Source organism: Balearica regulorum, chromosome Z (genome assembly GCF_011004875.1).
Source record: "Balearica regulorum gibbericeps isolate bBalReg1 chromosome Z, bBalReg1.pri, whole genome shotgun sequence".
Classification (NCBI taxonomy): Eukaryota; Metazoa; Chordata; class Aves; order Gruiformes; family Gruidae; genus Balearica; species Balearica regulorum.
Genome location: NC_046220.1, coordinates 61,117,391 through 61,143,918, shown reverse-complemented (window position 1 = coordinate 61,143,918; position 26,528 = coordinate 61,117,391). Strand labels below are relative to the sequence as shown.

The 26,528-nt window shown below is 39.8% G+C and overlaps 1 protein-coding gene across 6 annotated transcripts in view; it reads left to right on the top strand.

The window, feature by feature from the left end:
* Positions 1-26,528, top strand: part of LHFPL2 (LHFPL tetraspan subfamily member 2) — a 131,799-nt gene that overhangs the window by 82,243 nt on the left and 23,028 nt on the right. Inside the window, exon 1 of one of the 6 annotated variants that reach the window (XM_075740561.1) lies at positions 6,872-6,891. The exons of the other annotated variants lie outside the window; for them this stretch is intronic. The gene's annotated coding sequence lies outside the window, so the exon portion shown is untranslated. Of the gene's footprint in view, positions 1-6,871; positions 6,892-26,528 lie in introns of those variants that run through there. 6 annotated transcript variants of the gene reach the window in all.

The following is a 26,528-nucleotide window of genomic DNA, read 5'->3' as shown; positions in this document are numbered from 1 at the left end:
TGCAATTGTTTCTACTTGCCATTTACCAGCTGACGCTGCCTGATATCAAGCAGATGAAGAATTTTCCATGAACTTTCTTAAAATCTGAAACTTTATAAAATCAGTATTTTACATAGGTGTGTGCTACAGACTTTGACAAGAAAGGAATTGCTGGTGTGAACAGGAGTCAGATTTGTTTGCTCTGAAACAGCCAACAGGGAAGTAGCTTGTCCCCGTTTCAGCTGAAAGCCTTGAGTTGTGCCCTTGTTCAGTGATATTAGGTCAAGATCTTGGAAGCCTTGTCTGTGTTTGAAGTGATTATTCTTAACTCTTGTGATGCTGGTTCTTGGAGGAAAGTTTGAATGATTTCTGTTTCCCATATAGACTATGGCATAGGGGGTTTTTTGTTTTACCTTATATATTTTTGTTTGGTTTGGGGTTTTTTCTTTTACAAAGCAGAATTTGATTTTTTTTTTTTTTTTGCAGGAAGGGAGAATAGTTGTGTGATCAGACAAAATATATTGTATGCTAATACTACACATTGCTAGAAATACTTCAGAAAAAACCTTACTGCTATGTTGGTTAGAAAACTGGGTCATCTGTGTGCTTCATTACTGTGGTTTGATTTATACTGCCTAATTGCAGCTAGATTTCCAGGGCTTTAGAAATGTTCATTCCATTAGGAAAAGCAGTAGTTTGTTTAAAGAAGAGGAAAAATTTCTGGCAGGAGGCAAGGAAGGCTGTAAATACTGCCTGCATGGGACCTGTTTTGTGCATGTACATCTTCATAAAATTGTCACCGAAAAATAAGTGCCTGTATGCATACTCAGAGGCCGTTTTTGTGGGTTGCTGGCTGGAAGCAGTTTGAGTTCTTGAATAAAATACAATAGTCACTGAAACTGGGTTCCTCGGTACAATCTGTTTTGTTTGATTTGGTTTTTTTTTAATAAGAACAGGGTGGCTGCATTCATTCTTCAATAGAAACAGGAAAATATTTGATGAATTTGATAAAGGGACTTGGCAGGGTTTCGTTTTATAATAGAACATGATTTGAAAGTTTGGATGCGTGAATCACATATCTTAGCTTCTCTATTGTGTTCAAAGTACTTCTTTGGAAAATAGAGTAGATGCCTTTGCTTGAGGGCAGTATAGGATGGCCATAAAAATGTTGATCAAGTCTACATTGGGGTGAATTTTCATTAAATTTTAGTGTGTTGAGTTCAGTATCTCAGTTCGTGCTGTCAGACCTTATGGATAATGTTTCCTCTGAGGTGATGGCGTTCATGTCAGACTAAGCCTTAGCTCCCTGTTTTGGCATGCTGACAGCATATGAGCAGAATGCTTGGCACTAGGAGGAGGCAGTGCAACCCAGTGGCTTGACCGCTGCTGGTGATCAATGGCTGTCTCTGGTATGTGAAAGTGGTGATCTATGATATGGGGTCTTCTGTGACACTTTTCTTGGGTATATGCTGTTGTTGTGCATGTTTGTGCTAGGGCAGGAAATCTGTGGTGGTGTGTACAATTCCTTTGTGGATATCAGAGGTTGCAGGGAAAAAAAATTGTGAGGAAAGAGAAATTTTTAGATCATCTCACTTCTGTAAACTTCCCAGTTGTTTGTATTAATTTTGGAGGAGACATCTGGAAATCCTGGCTCCAAGAATGTTAAAACTCGGCAGGCAGCTATTAGTAAATGTACAGAGGGGAACATCTGCAGCAACCACAGGACAGCTTTCTGTGCCTCTATTTGAGAACTAGCTTCTATGATAACTTCACTTACAAGCTATCTGTTAAGACTTTGATGTAGAAGAGAAGAGAAGCAGATGTAAGATATGATCCTTCTGAGTTATTAGTGGGTATTACAAAGCAACAGAGATACAAGCGGCTTAGCAGCTGCTTCCAGTTAGCCATGACTTCTTGTGTAACTTGATGGTGATGCTTTAATCCAGGGAGGGAAGAGTATGGGTTACTCTTCCACTAATACAATGTAAATATTTGTGCAGAAGAAAAATGATTATGCAGAGCGTTATTCCATGGGATTGTAGTTTCCAAACTTAGAGTCACAATCATTATCTTTAAAAAAAAAAAAAAAAAAAAAAAAAAATTGTTTTGTGAGGTCAGGTGGTTATAGCTACATACACATGAGCTATCTACATGATCTTTTCCAGGCTATTAGTATCTTTGTATTTCATTATCTAATCCATTTGCATGGTTTCTGTTTTCACCATGCTTTCTTCCATCTTCAGGTAAAGCGTAGCACATTTTCTTAATTTGTCTTATTTTCCTCATTAGTTTGTCATCAGTTTCCTTTGTTCTTCCAATACCAGCCAAAGTGGAGATATTTGATTCTTTTATCCATAGCTAAATATTATGGATCTCAACTGTGAAGGGGAAGAACAACGAACAGGACAGGCAGGCTGAGTGACAGGGTGAGCTTCTGCAGTTGCTGCAGCCTGAGAGCACTCATAGTGCGTTTTGGAAAAGATCAGGTCAGCCAGCAGCAGCGGAGCTTTTGTTTGGAGAAAAAGGTACGTGGTTACAAAGAACTGACACCTTCGCTTATAGATTGAGGAAGTTTATCACTGGTTTTCTAAAAGGTAATGCAGGATCTTTTTGAGAGAGGAGATCTTGCAGTGGAAGTTTGTTCCTTCCTAAGGATTTGTTTTAGTGATGTGTTGATAGGCAGATAGATTATCTGTGAGACAAAGTGTTAAGAGCATCCACTGACAAAACATTAACTGCTTGTCTTGTCTTGCTACCATTGTGGTTCAGTGATCCATATTATGATTATAATGGTACACCAAGGTCAAATACACCCCTATGGAAGTGTATGATGACTTGTATAGTCTGTTTTCTAAGTACCTGTGAACTGGATCTGCATTTTTCTGCTTTATTTATCTGTTAAAATGTTCTCATACTAGCTATTGAAGAAGGCAATTTAAAGTTTTGGTGAACATATCAAAGTTCTTCCTATTCTCAGAACTTTCAATAATTCACAGAAAGGCATAAGTAAAATTTAAATTAACCTTGCATCCTTCCTACTTAAAAGAGAAATCTGACTTCAGGCATCAGCTTTTTGTGTAAATTATCTTTGATTTGCCAAAAGATAGTCCTAAAAGATAGAGTGAGTTTTTCCTTGCTCTTAGGATAATGCCAACCACATTCATAAATTAAGAGCCTGTAGATTGCACTTTGTGGGAGAGTGTGAGTGACGGGACAGAACAGAAAAATCGATTCAACCCACACTTAAGGAGCTCAATCTTTTTTCTTTTTTTTTTTTTTTAAGGACAGCTGCCAATAAAGAAATGAATTAATGCTGAGCTACAAAGGCCATTAAAAGATTATCTTTACTCCATATTAAAAATAATGTGTCTAATAGATGAATACAACTTACTACACTAGAGAAGAAATTATATTCAAACTACTGTACATATTTTTCATATGTCACTTTCTTTTAACTCTGCAGGATATAACAATAGAGAGGATGCATTCTCTATATGTTCCAATGAAAGTGTGCAAGCGGTGCAGTAACTCTTGACTGAATTGGGTACATTTTGAATGTTCTTTTCAAATTTGTTTAAAATGTATTTATGAGCACTAGCTGATGGCTGCAGTCGAAGAATAATGGGTTGTTTTCAGCTTTGTGAATGGTGTTTTTCAGAATGTGGATGTTGGAAGCATTGAAATTCAACTTGCAAGGACTCTGCATAGCAAGAAGAGTTCTCTCAAAAGGGTTTTTTGTGGGTTGTTTTTTTTAAGTAGCCCACTATAATCTTTAATTCTGCAAAACAGAGATTCATTGCTATAGACACAAAACCCAGGCATACTTGTATACTTATTATGTAAGTAAGGAGAATTAAAAAAGAAGCATATTCTTATAGGCTGTTATGTGAATGATGTTGGCATTACAAAAAAGAAAGCAAGAAAAGGTGTTGTACTTCCCCTCCTGTTACAGCCAGAGGCCTCTGTTAAGGAGATTGAGATGAATAGCTGAGAAAATATCCCAAATATACTGTGTAAATGTTCACTTTCACATAGGATTCCCTTTTGCATAGGATCTTACTCTCTTTGAGCATGCTAAGCTATTAATCTGGGACTTTTGGCAACAAATGGCATCTTAACCCAACCCATAGCACTTCCTGTGTTGTCATATACTATACACAAAGATCACTTCTTGCCAATTAGCTCTACCTTACACAAGCTCCTTTATTGCTTTCAAGGATTTTTTGCAAATTTGATTCCTCAGCCTGCATTACATTGTGAAAGGCCCTGAAAGGCTGACTTCTGTCTTTTACCTGGGTGACTGAAACAGGATTATTTTCAGAGGACTTCTTAACATGTGGCTTAATTAAGAGATCATTCAACCAATAATTGCATTTTTTTTCCATTTTGGCATTATTTTTTTCATTTCTCTGTGGCTATATCAGTGCTAAAAGCTTTTACGAAATCTGCCTGGCAGTATAATTTATGATTAGACCTGAGGGGTGAAGGCTAACTCAGCAGTGTATTTCACATAAAAAAGCACTTGAGAGTTGGAAAGGCAACTTCTCTGGCACAGAGACAATTTATGACATTTTAAAAGTCTAGAGAAACTGAGACAATACAAAAAAAGTATCAAAGGCTGGAATATTTCATGCTCTGACTTGTAATTTGAATTGTTTTGGGGCTTTTGTTGTTCTCACATGCCAAGATAGCAGCAAAAGCTGCAGCCTTTCTTTTAGCTACCTTTTGAGTTAACTTGACAATCTTTTATAATGCATCTAAATCCAACTTCCTGAGAAGAAATGCTTGCTTTTGGACTGTCTGAACTCTTCTAGGAACAGAAGTGACTTTTTCGTCTCAACGGCATGGTGCAATAAGGGAGTCAAACCAAAGTCTGCATCAGATTTTTTCTCTTACAGCTTTGAAATCTAAAAAAATGGCTGAGTGTGCTCCTCCCTATAAAGTATTCTGGGAAGTGAGTTGAACAGATTAAACCCTGCCTCTGCTGGAATTGAGAGTAAACTCTTACACATCTTTCAAGTCTATATTCAGTACTGTTAGATTAGGGTTGAAACCTAATAACTAGTTACTTTTGCCAGTAACTAGTACATTCAGATTTACCATGCAGGATAAGAATACAGCTAGTTGTCTGATGGTCTTGGGGAAAAATTGGACTATAAGGAATGTTCTGCTGAATTTCCATGACCTTCCCTCTCTGATCTCTAATTTCTTTGTTGAAATACACCCCCAACCCCCCCGCAACAATGTGCAATTTCTTAGGATTTCAATTTTTGAATCAACCTTTTGGGCTTCTGGCTTAGAAATACAGTAGGGCTTCCAAACTATCCAGGAAATATTTTCATGTTAGCAAAATCTTGTCATGACAAAATGCATATGCTAATGAGTAATTAGTGCTGAAAATAAATGGCAGTTGAGTTGAAGAGGTCATTACGTGAATTCGAACCATGTGACAAACACATCTGAACTGTGTATTTTTACCAAATAGGCAGTGAATTCTCTACTTCAGACTCTTGGACTGAAATAATTTTGCTTGTCCCTTTACTTCCCTGTCTAACAGTTTCACTAGACTTCATTTATTTCCCAGCTCACAGTAAAACAATGCTTTTTTAGGTTGAAAATAATTGGGAAACTGACTCCAGATATTTTACCAACAGATTAGCGGGTAATAACTTTGTTTCAAATAGATTTTTATTCTGTTTCACAGCTGAGTCCATAAATAAACTTGCACAATCTGCAGTTTAATCAACCTTAATCTTTCCTCCAGCACCCTCAGGAACTGCCAGTGATGCAAACATTTGGGAATTCTAATTGTATATACAGTGTTACCTAAATCCTTTCATCTCTCTGAGAGAAATTCTTTCCTGTCTGTTATCTGAAAACCAAATTATTTCAGTTAGTTTCAGCTCTTATTGAAGGGAAAAGGGAAAAGATGATTAATTTTTTTTCAAATACAAATTTACTAGTGCTCTTACTATTTTCTGGAAGCTGTCTTGTTGCTTTCTTTATTGTGTGCATTTATGGATGTACTTTGTTTTTCTATATGATATACACTTACAAGATTAATTAATTGTTTTAATTACATATTTATCATGGTTGGAACTTTCAGACATAGGTGTTCGCATTGATTCTTTAAAACTCTGAGAGGAGATATTTTACGTTTAGGATTGGTATACCCAACTCACATGAGTGAGAGTAAAGGTATTTTCAATTATGTATGTAATAATAAAAGCACTCAGCACTTGACAGTCTAGAAAGAGATGAATGTTCTCAACAAGTACATTGTACCTTCGAAAAGCCCAGAGAAACCTCCAGCAGAGGCCTCTTCTCATTAATCCTGTGTCAGGATTTAGTGTCTGTTGTTCTGATTTCAAAAGTCCTCTGCCTCCTGAAAGCATCCTGCAATAAAATTAATGTCTTGAAGATAAGAGCAACAGGCTGAAACAAAGTAGATTGCTGGAACTGGATGACTAAACCAACTGGAAGCTCATTCTTTGAGAAATGCTTAGACCATCTGTGCATATTTAGTTGTTTTTTTTAAATGTGCACGTGTAGCTGCAATTTCTAACTGTGAACTCCCTTGAGAAAATGAGCTTTGAGACAGGACTTGGAGGATAGTCATGGTAGATGAGATCAGGAAGGGAGTTTGGGCCAAAAAGGCCCTGAATGCAGCACAGGAAGAATGTGATGCAAGAATCTTTCATTCTTGCTGCAGACTGCTCGGTGTGTGGTGGGAGTTTTGTTGCTTTTTCTTTTTCCCCCAATGCACAAGTCCAGTGCGTCAACTGGTGTGATGAATGGTGCTAGTCTGTAGCTGGAGAGTGGTGTTGGCAATTCCTTCCCTGCTCCAGGACACTTCATGCTGCAGATCTGTGATGCAGTCCCAGCTGTCCAGGGGGATTGTATGTCTGTGAAGTAAGGACTGAATGCAGGGAACTATTTGGGAAGCTAAGTTGTGCATGTCTTTCTGCATGCTCCAGGATGGTCAGTGCAATTTATAGTTAGCATCCTTGCACTGAGTCCATGGCCTGGGGGAATCTGCCCTCCCCAGGCCTCTTTGAAACTTTGGGGAGTTTTGCCCAGCACCAGGGTTCTCCAATGGGTGTCTTGGGGCTGGTGAGAACATGAGACTTCTGGTGTACCAGCACCAGTGTCACTGGTTCTGGTCACAGCAGCCTTCCTCCTTAGTCTCAGAACCAAACAAAGGCTGGGCTGTTTTGTCCAGAGGCAGAGGCGCTACTTACCTGACCACCTCACTGCTGTTACTTTCAAACACAAGCATGACAACTTGGAACTGGATCACTGACCTCTTTTTTTGAGATGTATATTTTTGCAAGAATTGTCAGGGTTTGGGGTTGGGGTGTGGCCAGAAGGCTGTTGTTTAGGAAAAAAATTGGTGGAGAGAAAACTTCAAAACTTTGTCTGGAGTGTAGTGTCTCAGTTCAAACATGGGTAAAGGAGGAAGAACTTTTTAATGAAAATAGAATATTTTTCTAGTTTTAAACTTGAAGTGGGTGAGGTGCCCACTGGGTACAATTGGACCAGTGTGACGGAACTACAGAAAAATAACAGACTAAATACAACTATATTGTTTTTAAACATAGATACGAGATAAACAATAAAGCTGAGTTCTTTGTGGGCAATATACTGCACACTAGCCTATGAGTCACTGGGACACTGAAATGAAACAATTTCAGCATGTGGCTCCAGATTTGTGACTGTGAATAAAGAAATATCAATAGTTTTCTCATGTTTTCTGGAAGAAGCTTCTGTTTCTAGGGGCGCTAATTGGTGGGAAGATTTAAGCAATTGTTGTGAAACACTGCTTGTCATAAGCAGAGATTATGGCTTAGCTTTAGGTAAACCAACAACTTTCCCACTTCTAAAGATTTAATGTCATGCTGTAATTTTAGTAATAAATATCCTTCAACTTGTGATGCTGAAGGCCATTATCTGAAAAGAAGGGGGATGTCTTGCTCTCCTCCCCATCCACTCCCTGTTGTGTGGTCCTGCCACCTTCCTATTGCCAGCTGGGGTGCTTCTCATCTTCACTGGGAGCCAGTTCAGCTTGCTCACTGCGAAGATGCCTGTGTGGCTGCTTTCTGGGTTTTCTTTCCTCCCGTACTTTCCTGGGTTAGCTTTTTGCTGGGTTAGTGGATTTAGTCACCCCATGGAGGGTTCCAGTAGCCACCAGAATGGTTGAGGGAAGTGGAAGGAAAATGTGTCTGGGAATGGGAAGAAAAGGTCAGGTTTAGCCTCCAAGGAGTCTGTGCTAGGCTGGCTCAGCTATAGCATTTAAGTTCACGCTTCACAATAGTTTGTGTGGACATTTTAAAGTAGCATTTCAGCTGCAGAACAAGGGAGCTTTAAGAATGCTGCCATGCAGAGTTTTAAAAGGTAAGAAAATGCCACATTTGAGGTTGCTTGTGCAAAATAAATTTTGTACACTTCTAGATGCTTTTCACCTGTTAACACCCAGTTCCTCTCCCTGTGTAAGCCGGTTGGGGTGCCCCCCTGGGCAGACCCTATCTGTTTGTTCATCAGTGAGTCCAGTCTCCCTGGTCCAGACTCTTCCAGCTCACTTCATTCCTTCAGCCCACCCAGTCTTCAGCTGTGGTGTAGTGGTTGTTATTATTTGTGTGTGTTTATTTGGTGGGTTGTTTTTCTGGATTTATTTTTTAAAGCTTTTTCACTGTTTCCTTCCAAAGCAGCCCCCCCAGCCTGGCCCTCTGCATACCCTAGTTGCTGGCAGGAGAGAGAAAAGTACGCCCTGTCTTCAGCTCTGATTCCAGCTCTGTCCTGTCATGGTGCTCAGCTGATTGAAATCACATGTTATCACTTGGGGATGGTGGCTCTACTGTTCTGGTCAGGACTCCAGCTTGAGGGAAAGGTGTGCAGTCTGAAGATTTGAGTTGCTAGACAAACTTAGGAAAGGCTTACAACTGCCAAATCAGATGTGCACCTCTCAACATCATGTATCAGCTGATGGAATAGAAGATTTTATCCCTTATGACAAATCTTAGTTCTCTATCAAGCTAGCAGGCATTTGAAATCTGCCAGGAATGTCTTTCCTTCTTGAAAAAAAGGTCACCAGAAGCCTTTAATGCTGAAAAATGTAGCTTCATTTTGTAAAACATCAGAACCATTTGACTGAAACTTGTGCAAGAAAATTCAGCCTCAGGCAGGCATCTGGTGTGGAAAGTTTCAGCCCAAACTGCTATTTTGGCAAAGTTGCAAGTAATGAAAATGTGTTTTAAGAGTGGAAAGTGTTGAACAGTCTCTGTACTAAGGCAGAACTTATATTTTGGTGCATAAAGGGAACCTGTGCTGGAGTTTTAGGCTGAACTGCAACAACTTCCATTCCCTTTTCCTGAAAGGGGAAGCCCTTACCCAACTTGAAATTCTCCAGTGTCAACTGGACTTTTTTCTAACACTTACATAGTTACTTTCTGCAGCTTTAGCTATTACCAAGTGAAATGTATAGAAGCTCTGTGCGAGCATAACTAAAACTTCAGGAAGAATATCCTTGGGTTGTGATGGCGTACAAAGCTTTTCTTGTGGGTTCCCACAGCACGCTGCCACCAGGAAGCTAAACTGCAGATTGTGTTATGGGATTCAGTTTTATAATTAGTTCTGGTCCATTTTAAGCATGTGCATCACCTAGGTTGGAAGTTACTGCAAAACCCCTTGGGCGTCTTGCATCCACATGCCAGAAGAGGTGTTCTAGAAACACAGCGACTGCCCTGCACATCCTGTTTTGATTTGGTTGATTTATTGTCCTGTAGTTTATAGACTGGCCTTGTGAAGGGCATGAATCTTGAGTTTGACTGATTGCACTGTAAAAGAAAGCTCTTTTCAGATCACCCTGAAATTCTTACTGCACTTCTGTCCAGCCATGTGAGCTTACCCCAGCCACAAGTGCTTTCGTAGCTGTTACTGAAACTTGAAACTGGGAGAAAGGTAGACAAAGTCTGTATACAGATGTTTGAATGTTAACCCCACACAGGATTTTTTTCTTTTCTGTTTTGTTTTCTTATGGGTCTGTTCAGCAGTGCAGTTATTTTTACAAGTACCCTAATACGCTTGTGTTTTATATTTAAAGACAAATTGTTTGTTGGATGAAACATCCATCTATTAAGGGTTTATGCACTGTCTGTGAACCATTTTTCTAAGATCCTAGTTATATTACTTAGCTCAGTTAATACCATACTATAAGTCTGTTCTTTCATATGAATTAAGGCTTCTTGGATCTTCCCTCATATGTTACATTCTTAAGATCCCTAGCCATTCTTGTTGCTGTCCTCTGGTCTCTCTTGAGTACATCTCTTGTAGACTTTGGTAAAGTGTAAAGCAAAAAGCTGAATGTATTGGAAGTGTGTGGAATCACTGCCTTCTGTGTCCTGGTAAGAGTACTGACACATCCTTGAATTAGAAGGTTTCAGTTTTGCTTTTGCATCTTGTCATACTTTTGACTCAGTTGCGACCCATTTTACAGTTGGATCCTTATCTGTAGTACTGCTAGCTGTCCTTCACTCTGTATTTATAGACTTGATTTCTCTTTCTTGCTACTTGCCCTCATTGAATGTTGTCCTTTTTTTTTTTTTTTTTTTTTAATTTCATGCTATTTTATGTTGTACTTTCAAGAAATAACCGAGTGTTCTGTGTTACCAGTATGTCCAGATTCCCGGATGCTTGAATTACTTTTAAAAAAATAAAAACAAAACTTCATTCATCATCCCCTTCTCACTGAGAACCAGAGAATGGGACAGTTTTGAAACAGGGCTTGTTTTGGTCCTTTCTCCCCTTCCACCCTCCTACCGTTTTTTTTCCCCTTTCACCAGAAACATTCCAGATCTGTCTGTCTGCAATTTTCTGGACATCTGAGCAAATACATACATTCTTGAGATACAGCAGAAGATTATCTCCTTCTCATGGACTGTTTCTGGCTGTAAAAGCAGCAAAACTGTTCCAAAATGTATCAGTATTCTATTATTGCACTTTTCTCATTGGTGTCAGTTAATTCATACTCCTTGATATGTACCAAGGCTTCAAGTTCATTGTATTTATGATATGTAATTGATATAGGCAGGTCAAATTACTGACTTTTATTTCAATGAGATGCCTTTTGAATTCCTCTACTTAAGATCATGTCTGCCTTACAGTGAGAGGTCATAAAGGTTACCTTTGATTTAAGCAGTTTTGCTTACTATATTTTTTTCATTCTCTTTCCAAGTGTGTTTGTTGCTTTGAAATGCAGTCTTGGAAAGCTCACAATATTGCAACATAGCACAAGAAGTTTTTTACATAGGTAGTCTTCTAGCATATAGCATATATGGGCAATATGAATATAAGGTAAGCATAGGTTTTAGTTGGGAAGAGGAAAACAAAGCATCCCTGTTTTTTGGAGAGGGCTGCTGCTCAATCTTGTGTTCAAAACACTAAAGTCAGGATGTGACAGACATGCAATGAAACATTCACCCTCAACTAAATATGTCCATTACCTGTTTTCTTTTAGAGGCTGTTTCCCAGTGATTTCATGATATATGTTTATTCTTCTGAACTTTTAAACGGTCACTCATCGTTTCAAGGGCTTTCTCAGATGATTAGTATTCAGTCTCACTTCCTGAATACCAGCCGACCTAAGTGAACACATAGTAACTGAGTCGGTTTGTTATTCTGTTTCCAAGATTGCAATTGTAGATGCATGTTAATACTCAAAAGAAGCTTGTATTCCTGTGATCAAATAGCAGGGCAAGCCTTATGGAAACAATGAGTTCATAAACCGTTGGTGATGAAGTTGGAATTTTTGAATGATACAGAGCATTTCTAAGTATTCATATTTCATATCCTAGGAAATCTTCCTGCTTAGGGAAAATAAAAAATCTATGCAAACATATTTATCGTTTCAAAAAGTTTTGCTGTAGTTGAGAAGTCTGATATATCTACAGCCTTGATATTGTATATTAGTTTCTTCTGGGAACCGAATTCAAACAATGTCACTAACCAAAGGGATTTGTGTCTAATATTCTGGTGGGTACATGAAAGCATTTTACTAGCTGAAAGATCAGTGTCATAGTCTGTATTTGTTTTGTGCTTTAAGCAACAATTTTAAGTAGGAACTAAATAATATTGTGCATGACAAGTTACTGCAGAATATATCTAGCAAATCTTTTCAAAATAAAAGAAAACAAAACACCCCATCACTCCTACCCAGTGAGCATTGCCTAGATTTTGTTGTTGGAATCAAATTGGCTTTGGTTTCTTCCTTTCATGGCTGGGGGGGGGGGGGGGGGGGGGGGGGGGGAGGGAGGGGAAGTGGGTGGGATGTGTTCTCTGTTTTTTCTCTGTCTGGTTTTTACAGTGCATCTGTTTGACAGCATGCATAACAGTTTATCAGTATTGGAATAACACTTGCCTCCCTGAGATACTGTGGTGGAGCATGACTTTGAATTAATTTAGATGTACATGTAGTAGTACTGTCAGACTTAAAAATCTGCTCTATGCGAATGCTTAATTTTATAAAGTTAAAAACAAATCTTTTTTTTAAAAAAGATATGTTCTTTATATTCTACCTTACTTAATTGAGTTTATAGTATATTTTTTAAATCAGCATAGGTGCTTTTAAGAAAGGTGCAGTAACAAAAGTGTTGTGGTATCCCCTGTTTTTCACTATTGATGCAAATATACCTTATGTCTACCAAGACAGGGAGGCAAAAAAGGCACACAGAGGTTTTTCTGTGTTAATTGTTTCCATGCCTCATTTGTCTTACAGAGGCATTGCTTGTTTCTGAGTGATTAACTACCACTTAAGTACAGTACCAAAAAACCTAAACGAATACTTTTTTCCTTTGCTATCTCAGAAAGCAAAAGAGAAAAATGAACAAATAATTTTGTTTTTCTCAGGATGGTGCTGCTAAACAGTTATTTTTGAACAGTTTCAAAACCAAACAGAGATAATTATTGTCTTCTAAGCAGTATTCACATTTGCTCGTCATAATCATAAGGGCATGACTCTACAGTGTGATGTAAAACTTATAGAATCATAGAATGGTTTGGGTTGGAAGGGACCTTAAGGGATCTAGTTCCAACCCCCCTGCCATGCGCAGGGACACCCTCCACAAGACCAGGTTGCCCAAAGACTCGTCCAACCTGGCCTGGAACACTTCCAGGGATGGGGCATCCACAACCTCTCTGGGCAACCTGTTCCAGTGCCTCACCACCCTCACAGTAAAGAATTTCTTTCTAACATCTAATCTAAATCGACCCTCCTTCAGCTTAAACCCATTACCCCTTGTCCTGTCACTGCACTCCCTGATAAACAGTCCCTCTCCAGCTTTCCTGTAGGCTCCTTCAGGTACTGGTAAGCCGCAACTAGATCTCCCCGGAGCCTTCTTTTCTCCAGGCTGAACAATCCCAACTCTCTCAGCCTGTCCTCACAGGAGAGGTGCTCCAGCCCTCTGATCAGCTTTGTGGCCCTCCTCTGGACTCCCTCCAACAGCTCCATGTCTCTCCTGTACTGGGGCCCCCAGAGCTGGACGCAGTACTCCAGGTGGGGTCTCACAAGAGCAGAGTAGAGGGGCAGGATCACCTCCCTCGACCTGCTGGTCACACCTCTTTTGATGCAGCCCAGGACACAGTTGGCTTTCTGGGCTGCAAGCGCACACTGCCGGCTCATGTTGAGCTTCTCATCAATCAATACCCCCAAGTCCTTCTCCTCAGGGCTGCTTTCAATCCATTCCTCGCCCAGCCTATAGTCATGCTTGGGATTGTGCCAACCCACGTGCAGGACCTTGCACTTGGCCTTGTGGAACTTTCTGTGGTTTACGCAGGCCCACCTCTCCAGCCTGTCAAGGTCCCTCTGGATGGCATCCCTTCCCTCCAGCGTGTCAACCACACCACACAGCTTGGTGTCGTTGGCAAACTTGCTGAGGGTGCACTCGATCCCACTGTCCATGTCGCCGACAAAAATGTTAAGCAGTGCCAGTCCCAGTACCGACCCCTGAGGAACACCACTCGTCACTGTTCTCCGCTTGGACATTGAGCTGTTGACCACAAGTCTTTGAGTGCGACCATCCAGCCAATTCCTTATCCACCGAGTGGTCCATCGATCGAATCCATGTCTCTCCAATTGAAAGACAAGGATGTCATGTGGGACAGTGTCAAATGCCTTGCACAAGTCCAGGTAGGTGACATCAGCTGCCCTTCCCTTATCCACAGATGCTGTAACCCCGTCATAGAAGGCCACCGAGTTTGTCAGGCACGATTTGCCCTTAGTGAAGCCGTGTTGGCTGTCACCAGTCACCTCCTTGTCTTCCATGTGCCTGAGCAGGAGGGTCTGCTCCATGATCTTGCCAGGCATGGAGGTGAGACTGACCGGCCTGTAGTTCCCTGGGTCTTCCTTTTTTCCCTTCTTAAAAATGGGGGTTATGTTTCCCCTCTTCCAGTCGGCGGGAACTTCGCCGGACTGCCAGGACTTCTCAAATATGATGGCGAGTGGCCTGGCCACTTCATCTGCCAGTTCCCTCAAGACCCGCGGACGCGTCTCATCAGGCCCCACAGACTTGTGCACCTTCAGGTTCCTTAGATATTCTTGAACCTGATCTTCTCCTACAGTGGGCGGTTCTGCATTCTCCCAGTCCCTGCCTTTGCCTTCTGTGACCTGGGCAGTGTGGCTCAAGCATTTGCCAGTGAAGACTGAGGCAAAGAAGTCATTGAGTACCTCAGCCTTCTCCATATCCTGGGTAACCTGGGTAACCAGGTCACCCATTTCATTCCAGAGGGGACCCACGTTTTCCCTTGTCCTCCTTTTAACTTCTGTGAATCCTAGCAGCTGTATTGAATTCTTGAATGCTCCCTCAGTTAGAAAAGTTTCAATGGTACCCTACCCTTAGGAAACTAGGTTTTTAGGGTCTGATAAAGGGAGGTACCCAGTTTTAGCCTAACTCAAGTTGTCTTCACTAGCATTCTTCTATACATGTCTTCCTAGTATTTTCAGGAAAGAAAATATAGTTTAAATTGCATGGAGGGATAACTGCCTGCTTGTCCCAAGACCTTTCTTGATCTTTTCCCTCCCAAAGAAATAGTAGTTTTAAGTTTTGGATTTTAGCCTGTCATTCTAAAGGAACACACCATGGAAAGGTTAGATTTATTTCCACAGTCTCATGTTCTTCATGGGTTTAAGGGAATTGCTTACAAGTGCTCATAGGTATCCTGTTTCTTGGTCTTAGTTGAGGTTGGGTTGATTTCCCCACCACCCCCACCCCTCTAGTACTACATTCTCCAATGTTGAAAGGTTACTGCTATGTTTGATAAATTCCAGTCTTCTGTATTAAACTTCTTTTTACAAATTCCCCAAGAGTTTTCAAAGGTTAAGTTACCAGTGACCATTCTTTTGCACACTTTTCAATTCTCTGCCATTCTTCTACGGTTTCTTATAAAATTCTGTATCATTTTTCCTAGGTCATCATTTAACATTTGTATTATAAGACTCTGGTTATGTCATTTTTTGTATTGGTGAGTAGTGTAAAGCATCTGCAGCACAGAGGTACCTGGAGCAAGGACACCTTCTTGTGTCAAGCCTGCCCCAGGTCAGGCAGAGCTTATTTTTCTCCAGTCTTGTCAAGAAGCAGTGGTGCTGCTGAGCTGCCCTGCTGGGTTTCCTTGGAGAACAGCACAGGCTTTCTGAGTAGGCCTTCAGCAGTCCAGGTCTTGGAGCATGAATGACTGCATCAGTCTCCACACAGGTACAACTGAATTTCTATTTTCTATTTTGTATTTTCTATTGTTCCTCTTCATATTTTAGCACACTCTCATTTTTTTTCAGTATAGTAGGAGTGCATTGACCTTCTCTTAGGTATGCAACTTTCCTGCACAGGTTATTGTAACAGTCTGTGTTTGCATTCCCATAGTGTGCTTTGTTCCACCATGTTCTTCCTTTCACCAGCTGATTCCTATTTCATTATTTTCTTTTTAACCATATTTGCATAGACATGGATGTTACTTTCCTTCCTCAGCAACTCGCAGCTGCTCCAGATTTATTTTTAGTATTTCACCTTATCTCTTCCTTGCATTTGCTTGTGGTTTAAGTACTTTCTGCTTATTGTTTCTTTTTATAGCTTCCTGTAAAAAAAAAATCCTTAAACATAAATATGAGTTTAAAAACAAGGGAGAGGATTGTTTTACTAGGTATAACCATGACCAGCATGTTAGTTTTACATTTCAGACACACACGCCCAACCTAACCTACTCTGTCATGTTTGGTTGTGTTTTTTTTTTCCTACAAACCAACTTGTCAAGTACCTTTTTATACAATCTTACTGTAACAGCTCATAAACCAAAACCTGGTACACAAAAGTTTTTCCACATTTGGGAGGAAATATGCGTATATGCATTCTTGTTCTTCTTGCAGCATACTTCATTGCGGTTTCAACTGCTTTTAAGCCCTCACGCATACAAGGCAGCGTCTGTGGAATAACAAAAAGTGAATCAGGACTGTGCACATGCTCCAAGCAGTATTTGGATCCAGCATATGGCAACTGAGTGCAATGTTGCTGTGCAGCTACACTGTTGCACAGTTAATGCAGTCTCTTATTTCAAACTGCAGTTGGGAGACAAGAATTTGGATGTGTCCTAGGTAAACAGACTCTTCTCAAACTCTTCAAAATGCTTTAGAGTTTTTCTGATAATCTTCTGTTAACCCCCCTGAAGTGAATACTGATGATGTTCTTTTTAACTGTGTATTTTGAGGGAGCGTTCAAGAGTTCAGTACAACTGGTAGGACTCATAGTAGTCTTACATCACACTGCAGAGTCATGCCCTTATGATCATGATAAGCAAATATGAAAATTGCTTAGAAGGCAGCAATTAACCTAAGCTTGGTTTTGAAACCATTCAAAAATAGCTGTTTAACAGCACCATACTGAGAAAAACAACGATGACTTGTCCATCTAGTATCTTTTGCCTTTTATATTCGCTTCCTGAATAGGATAGCAGATTTTGATTGTAGTGAAGAAGTAGTTCTTTCCTTTCTTGCGAAAAAAATGTGCCGTAAGCAAATATGAGTGTTCTTGTAGTCAGTGACACACACCTTGTACACAGAGAAGCACAACTGCTGTTCATCTGCAGCAATCTGTGTAGGTCTCTTCCAGTCCAGACAACATAGGCCTAAAAGATAAGCTGTGTTTTCTAGTGTTCTATCCAGAGCTTCTCAGGCAGCATCTTAAAATACTGCTGCAAAAAGAGTCAATACCAAAGTAGGCATCGCTAGCAGTGCAGATGCTACTAGCAATGAAGCCACTGGTGACATGTGTACTACCAAAGCCTGGTATGTGGTAAGTTTTTCCAAATATGAAGGGGAGCAATTGAGGTGGATCTCAGTGCTACAAGGGCAAAACCAGTAAGGACACAGGGCACAAATTGCAGCTGGGAGAGGACAGCCTGCTGCCAAGAGGCTGCTGCAGCACTGCCGACAGCTCTGACCTCCCTGTGCACATGTACCAACCAGCCTCTGGGCACATTCCCAGGAGCATCTGCTTTAAGAGTCTCATCTCTGTCTTCCAACAAAGCCCTCTTTCTAGGAGAGCTACAGAAGAATCTAGATTTTGCAACAGCAATTATGTCATCTCAAGTCACTTGGTATTTTCACAGCTTCAGTGCAGATGAGATCATTATCCAAATGATGAGTCAGTCCAGTTAAATCTTTTGCAATATTCTGGCTGTGCTGCAAATGGACCAGGCTCCACCAAAAGCTTTAAGAGTTTCTACTGTTACTCTTGTGCCATCTTAACAGTTCAGAGAATATACAGACAAAAGTGATTCCAGGAGCAGAGACTCAAATGTTTGGTTCAACATGTTTGTGTTTTGTTTTTTAACTTGGAAAGCCCTGTTTTAACCTAGTGCAGAAGTGTAATGTATACCAACCAGTGTATTTATGTAATTTATCCACTGCAAAACACCAGACTAATCTGTCAGCTCTTATTGTAAACAATGAATTAAAGTTTAAAAGAAAAACAATACCCCAAAAGAAGTAACTCCTTACTTTTTTAAAGATGGCATTTACAGAACATAGATTAATGAACTCTATGTCCATTTTCATGTAGAATTGTATTTCCTGTCATACAGATACGAAAGGGGAGCCTGCTGTGCCGTTTCGGTGCAATAGGTGCTAAACTGATGATCTCCTGTGTGTGTTGCAGACACTACTCACCGAACAGTGCTTGGAGACTGGCGGCATACTGGATGTGCATGCAAGCTGCTTTGTTTCCATTTTGATTTATTCAGTGGATTGTTGAATTTGTAACAGATTTTTTTTCTTAAGGCTTTGAAATGATGATAATTCTGAAGTTCAGCTTTTTATATAGGTATTTTTACTGGTTAACTCAAAATAAGAACTCTGGTGTCCCCTAATCTTTTTTTCTGCTATAATAAAAAATAGATAAATCTCCTCATTCAACTTTTATGCAGGAAGAATGGAAAGTTATTTTGTATTTTGAGAGAATGTTTCCAAGCTTTTTGTATTCTCTCTCTCTATATATATGTATACACACACAAGATAAAACTTTTACTGTGTCCAATAGCAAGATTTGACACATTATCAGAGGTCTGAAGCTTAGTAATGGCTAGCAGTCATTGGAAAGTGCTTCAGTACTTTAAGCAATGTTTCACTAAAACCAGAACAAAACCTTGTTGGCAAAGGAAACTAACTGCAGCGGTTAGAGCGTTGGCCTTTTCTCTCTACCTGCATGTTTTTGTCCTCTCCATGCTTAGGTAGTCTATTTTGATTTTTTTTTTTACTTTCTTTTCTCTCCCTTGATCCTTTGGACCAATCTCATAACTTTATTACTCAACAGTGAGAGAACATCGGGCTAAGCATCCTGAAAAAGAAAAAAAAAAAAAACCAAACACAAAACCTGGAGCAAATACTGGTTTGTTCAGTATATTCCATTTCAGGCTCAAATGATTTTGATTATTTGATTGCTTTATCTGAACTATTAATTCTATGGTCTTAACCAAATAGACAAAGAGTAGCAGAAGAGCATGTTCTGCCCACCTGAGATGATAGTTCATGTAGCTGCACATTTCTCTCTAGGAAGTTTGTTCCAGAACATAAGTGAGATATGTGTTGGAAGAAAACATTGTGAACAGGAATATATGCAAACAGTGGCACTGCGCACAGCTTAAGCTGTGACACTGAAAGACCTTTGTGGATTCATGAAATAAGATTCTGAGCAAAATTCTGACAAATGTTTAAATAAATGTCTGGTCTGCATGACCATATTTTCTTTCTATTTTATAAATGCTGTTAATGATTTATTCAGATCTGCTCAATTTTTTCTCTGATGAAATGAGTTGGTTTTCTAGGAAGGCATTTATTAGAATATGGAAGATAAAGTTTATAATTTTCAACCATATATTTTAAAGAACCAACCGATGCTAATAATTGCCATTATGAATTTACAAAATGCAATGCACTGTTTAGAATTGTTTCGAAACAGTAAGTTGCATGATGAACAGTTAATGAAACTGTTTATTGTACTGTACTTTTAATTTCACACTGAAGTTCTGTATTTATGTACAGCTTGAAATGCAACAACGAGATTAATAGGTAATCTTATATTTAAAGATTATTTTCAGAATCCAATGAAGTGTTTGAAACTTACAGAGCAGACGGATTTTCTTAAAGCTGGTAGCATGCAGGGACTTTTTGTTAGTAAAGATGTCTATCTAGACATTGGGAGGTCTTCAGAGATGCAGGTTTGATTTTGATTTATTTGCATTTCCCAAGGGGAAGACATAATCAAGAACTTTCCACCTTTTGGCAATGGTACAATCAGATGCTACATTTATACTAGTTTGTAGACTGGATTTGCTTTCAAAAGGATTCATGTCAGTGAAAGCTTTAAAAAGAAAACTCACCAACCTAATACGTAAAAAGGCTGTCTATCCTGAAGTAAGTCCATTCCCTATAATCTTGTGGGACCTGTTGAATATCTGCTATTGTCCTATAGTTTGGTTCTTTTCAATAAGGTATGCCTGTGGGCAGAACCATCCCCTGTAGGTGTTATGACTGAAGTTATGTTCTCTGAAGTACAAATAGAGAATGCTGGTTGTAAAGATAAGTTTGTTTCTTTGCAGGTGAATTTGTATCTCCTGATACCATGGACAAGTTGTTGTAGCATGTTGCTATGGCAATTATCTATTTCAGCAGTGAATACTGTAGGAAAAATGGCAGTTTAATAACAAAGCTCTTTCTCAGTGACCAGGAAAATTGCAGTTACTTTTGGAGATATGATCATTTCATTTAGTATCATTTGTCTGTGGTCATACTTGATGGAAAAGGAGTACCGCCTTTGCAGGCAGCATGTCACGGCTGGAGATTCACATGTCACGGCTGGAGATTCAAAGTGACAGAGGAATAGCTGAGGTTTGTGTTTCAAGGATGACAAAAAAAGTGGTTGGCACAGTGCATGGCACCTAGGAGTATATCGGACCCCCAGAATTTTAGGTTTTGTAATGGCAGTATTCAGGTTCAGTTCCCAGTGTTGCTACAGACTTTGTTATATGACTGAGGAACATTTCATCTGGAAAACTGGGACGGTTTGATAATGCCTTCTTCCTTTCATTTTTCCTATGTATCTAGATGGCAGGAAGGGGTAGCACTTACAACCTTACAGATAAATAAAACTGGACTCCACACAGCTCCAGTTTTAGTTTGCTCCATTAAGTGCTGCTATGACATAAACTGCAGGACATCAGTGGCAGAAAGTTGATAAAGCATTTTCAGAGAAAATGAAGCTCAGAAAGGTGCAGATGTTTTTTCCCTCTAGCCCTTTTCAGCTTTTAAAAATTTTTATTCATTATTCATTTTCAGTTGTATACATTTTAAGGACAGAAAAGGACTATTATCAATCCATAGTCTAGCAAGTCAAAATGCATAAACCAAGCCACAATTCTGTACATGGCTCAGCTTGTAGAAGTATGTCCACTCATGGCTTTATAATTGGATCCAGTTACTAAAATAAATCATCTGTTTCTTTCTGTTTCTTGCTCTAAAAATGAGGTTTCCAGAATTTGAATTATTAGTCTAGATTTTTCCGAGCTCTTTGCAGTGAGCTTCCATTTTAAAGTTTAGAGATCCCAACTGAAGACAGCATTCCTGTAATTATTAATTAATGAAATGCAGAGTATCAGAAACATCTCATTTCAGTTCTCCTCTCTTGGCTGTGATTAAATGGTTAGCCATTAGTAATGGTTCACGTTCAGTAGATGTTTGCAAAGATATCGGATATCTGTGTTTCTCTGAGTATATTGCCTTTTTCCAGACTAGATAAAAGGATTTTCTTGCACTTTTTTCAAGTTTACTGTTGTATGTGGTACCCAGATATTTCAGATGTCTACACACCTTTCCAGTAGGGAAACATGGCAGCTCCGATCCATCATGACCCTTTTCAGTTACCTTGAGTCACTACTGGTTCTCTTCAGCTCCACTACAATGAAAAGTCAATGTTTGCTCAGTAAAGGTGTTTCTGTCATGTACACAAATTTGTATGCATTACTGTGCTGAGCTGATCATCTGTATTAATTATTTTTGAAGGATGTTTCAGTTTGAATTAAGAGGAACTTAAATGAATACATACATTTTGAAACATGATAGGTTCTCGATCCCATCTGTCATTGGTATCCTAGCTGGGCAGTTTGTGTGAGCTGTATGGCCTGGATCCAAAGTGCATCCTGTTCTGCCGAAAGTGTGTCCTTTCTGCACTGTAGGAACGTTGCACGTCATGAAGCTGGGGAACAGTCAATACCTGTGAGGTGACTCTCTGGAGACACTGGTGCAGATTGTTTACAGGCATGTGCAGTGAGTAACAGTGCAAACACCTCTGGGTCCTTCCTGGTCACAAAGGACAGTCCTTGAGTCTATAGCTTTAGGTCTTGTCTCAGCAGAAGAATGACCCACCCCAGGCTGCTCGAACAGGCTGGAGATCTATAACCTTTGTGGTCACTCTGATAATGCAGCCACAACTGTGAGAGGAGATACGGCAGTGGTTTCCTTTAGAAAATTAACTGAAGTGGTGTTTCCTTCATACAAGGGACCAAGGCTATTTGCAGGGCTGTCTGCTTTGTCTAAAGGCCCAATATGGTGTCCTGTGTTGGCCTAACTTCAACAGGCACCTCCAAGAGGTGCCTTTTTCTTAAGCTTGTTTGTCCAAAACAGCTTCTCTTCCCTTCAGTTTGAGTCTGTTCCTTCCTAAACAGTCCTCGCATCTTTGATCTGCTGTGTTTGAGAGGCTTTTCCTGTCTTAGTATTGTCTTTTTAGTAAGCAATTCCCCAGAGTTTGCTGAGAAGTGGCATAAATGAGTCATTCTTTCCTTTCCTGCCTGTTTTTCTCACCAGCTTCATATTAAGCAATAACCAATATATTAGTATAATAAATATCTTAATACAATATTCATAAATTATGAAGAGTAGTTCCAAATCTGCCACGATGAACTCATGGGAGTGAATTGCTTACAACAAGCACAGATTCCAAGTTTTTTTGGGCTGATGCTCTAGCTCATGTAGACACTATTAACTATTTAAACAGCCAAAGCCTAGCTTCCTTTTAAGGTAAAAATCCTTAGTATAAAAATAGCAAGGATCTGTTTGCTACCAAATATTAGTAGTACTTTCCTTCTGCCTTCCCATTTTCCTCCTAACCACCCTTTCTCCCCCGCCAAAGTCCTTCAAAAACTGTAGTTTCTAGTTGTTGTAAGAAGTAATCACAACACAATGAATATTTGAGTCCTCTTGACAGATGTGATATTGTCAGTAACCAAGAAAGGGGTCTTCAGATGAGACTCCTGAAGATTGAGACTTCAGTGAGCTAGTGAGGAATCAAAGTAGGAAAGGAAACTCACTATTCTGCTCCCAGTTGGTAAATTCCTGAGCAGTTAGGCTATCGCTAATTGTAGCCAAGATTGCTCCCTCAGTGATGATTTTTGATGTGATGTGTAATTTTCTCTTGAGATAGCAACAATAGAAATACTACACATAAGCTTTTCTTAGCCTCATAGGTTTTAATAAATTTTGGAATTGCAAAAGATCCTGAGTAAGTTTTCAAAACACAACGTAATGGCTGTAGGTTTAAGGAATTTTCTAAGTCAATAAAAATGGAGCAATGGAACAAATCTCCTGCTTGAGAATTTGCGGTTCAGAGGAGATGCTGGAAATCCGAGTTAGCTTGATCTCCTCTTAGTGGGGGGGCAATAAGCAAAGTTTTGTCTGGATGAGGGAAGAGGGAAATGAATCCTGTGTTTAAACCTCCCCTGCAGTTGGTCTGAAAATTTGGAAACTCTCATTCTTCTAGTGATTTTTCAGTGATGTATTGGCCCCATTAAAGTCAGTGGGAGTTTTGCCACAGCTTTAATGAGGTCAGAAAGAGAATAGTACATTTCAACTGCCTTTTTTTAAAGTTGGAAATAAGTTTTATATTAGTTTCTTTTACAGTGATGTATTCTAGAAACAAATCCACCTGAAATTAGATGGCATTTTCCATAGCATGATAGGAAGATGATGGGATGGAATAATCATCTCATGCTGCCTCAGGAGAACAATAGTCACTGTCAGCATTTTTTTTGTCATTTATTTGTGGTTTTTTTTAACCTGTTGGCATACATAGAATTTGTGCATTTGGGCACATGAGGGATAGTTTAAGATTTTACATCTACAAGTTCTGCCCTTGGTAGGAAAAGGCTGAAGTAAACAGGGCATAATTCAAATGAAAGGCAAGGAAATGGGGATTTGATTAGGATACTACAGTGAGTTTTAACTATTTAGTGATATATTGTAGTTATATTTCACATCTTACATTGTGCCAACAGCAACAACACATGATGCATTGTAAGTCTACATTCCTTCTATTACCAGTGAAATGCATCTGTCTACGAACAGAGTATGGCATGGTTTCAACAGCCTGTCACAATAGTACACTCATTAATATGCCTGTGCAGGTTTATAAGTTAAATATTTATAAGATATGTAAATGTTTGCTCTCCTTCTTTAATTCACAAGTGATGAATAATCAAAGCTTTGCTTACTGTGCTTCAAGTAAAAAGTTCTGCTCTGGAATGTTGTTTTAGTAGGCAATAATTTGATGAAAATATGAAGGTGGATGGAGGGGGAGGGAATCCTTTATTTATTCTCTGCTGTTGAAGCTGTGCAACCACTTCATCTTTAAAGCACCTTCTCCTGTTTTGTTATCTGACTGAATATTTTTGATTACTTTGAAACATGTTGCATTTAAAAAACAAAACAAAACAAAGACTGAAGTATCCAAGTGTCCTTCCCTCTTCTTGGTCCAGGTGCTTCCTGTGGTGAGTATGCACTGCTTACCAGAAACCAGTGCCAGCAGAGCTCCTTGTGGTCTGCAGAGAAAGCTTACTCCAAACCTTTTGGGACAACTTGTCTTGCCTTAAGTACTAATCCTTGTCCCTGTTCTCTTGTGGCAGGGGAATGTGATGAATGTACCTTTACTTAAATTTGCAAGTCACCTATAAGTGTGTGGGGATAGAAATGCAGCGGTGCACCTTTAGCAAGGTATTTTGGTATTCATGGTGGTATCTCCTGAGAAACGCTGCTTGGTGCCTGGTCCACTACTTTGAAGACTGAATGGAAGTTGGCAGGAGCCTGCCCTCTCCTCCTGGGCAGCAGCTCCTGGAAGAATGCATCTCCTGTGAGGGGACCAAGCGGGCAGAGAAGTTTATTTACTCATCCAGAAAATTAATAATCTCTAATGCTCATCCCATATTGTCTAAGTGTTGTCCCTCCTGCCTCCGTGGTGTGGTGGCTGCCTCACTCTGTGAGGCGGAGTGAGCTCACAGTTGACTGGATTGCTTGTCCAGCAACACCTAAGGATGGAAGCTGCATACAGCGGGAGCTTATGTCAACCTGGGTGGGGGTCAGCTTGAGGTAATTGAGTTTTAGTGTGTGAGCCTCTTACTGTTTGTTTTAAATAGTGAGTCTGCAAACATCAACATAAATAGGAGCCACTTCTACTCTCATAGTTCAAAGCATTTTCACAGTGTTTATAACTGCTAATGAACAATGTTTCAGAGAAAGCAGAACCCAGGCTTCCAAGATTTGCACATTTTGGGTTATGAGACGCTCAAGGTTGTGTATTGTAAACAAGCTTTAGAAACTCTTCTGCATATTTGTGCTTTGGACTGTAGCAAGCTTTAAAAGAAAATGTCTAATTGTGACTGGATTTGTTTTATAAATTGGGACTGTTTCAGCAGTCTGTGTGGCCTTCCATTCAGCTGTTTGTTTAAGCCAAGCTAAAAGCCACTTATCTAAAGATGATTTATTCTCACTCTTGAGCTGACAGATCCAGGCTGGGAAGGTCAAAAGCTGAATTGTAGAGTTTAGTCTGAGCCCCCATCTTCGGTCAAACCATAAGGGGAGCATGAAGCACTGGCCAGAACATTGTTCTAGAAGGTACTTGTGGGTCCCTTTTAGGTTGCTTGTAGGATACCTTTTTAAAATAAACACCTGTGGTATGTGATTGACTCAGATTTGACCTTTGCAGCTGTTCCCTTCTATCTGCCTGGTATGCCAAAGCAAAACCCTGCAGTTCAACATCTGTAAAATCAAAACCTTAATTCAGATATTATAATTTGGATCAGCTTCTGACTTTCTGGTTTTGGCAGTGTAAGTAAAATGGAGGCCAGTGTTTCTTTATCTAGTTCAGAAAAAGATATGTTATGTATTTACTTAACATATAGCAATGTTGTGTAGTAAAAGGCAACAGCTGAATAGTCTTAGCTAGAATGTGGAAGTATAACTTGAGGCAGAGTATCCAGTTGTCAAAATTGCATCTACAGAGGAAGAGGTTTTAGCAATATTTTAAGATGGTATGTTTTGTTAGATTAAAACAACCAAAAGATTTTTGCATTCAGTAACTCAGTTTTATTCTCTCTGGATGCTGTGAGGATCTGATGTTCTCACTGACATCTTTTCACTGTGTTAGACTTCACTTAATGCAGAATCTGACTATCAGCATGGTTCAGGGAGCAGAGTAGATGATGCTGAAGGTGTAGTTTTGACCTGTCCAAGAGCCGTGCTGTCCAGCCGAGGAGTGGTAGGGTGGGATGGTGCTGCCGAGACCCTCGCGCTGAGGACCTGTCATGGTGCGTGGCTCACATGTCTGCTTGCTGTGCGGGCCTGTTTCCCTCCCAGGGTACCTGCTTTCCTAGCACGGATGGCCTCCTCCCATGCCTGTACAGTTGAATGAAATAGTAAAAACAGGGGGAGGCCCAAATGATTAAAGGGTGAGCCAGCTTTTTGTAGTCTGCTTCCTCAGTGAGAGTTATTTTGAATGAGTTAATACCAAAGGGGTTAAAGAACCGTTGTATGTTTTGAATTTGGGCTGTCAAAGCAAATATTTTGACAGTCAGTCAAAAGTGGATATTGAGCGGCATGCTGTGAAGAACATACCAGTTCTGTCATGGAAAACACTTGTAGAGGGATGGGAAACTGAGAGGAGGAATAAACAGCCATTTTTCAGCCTTGCAAAGGC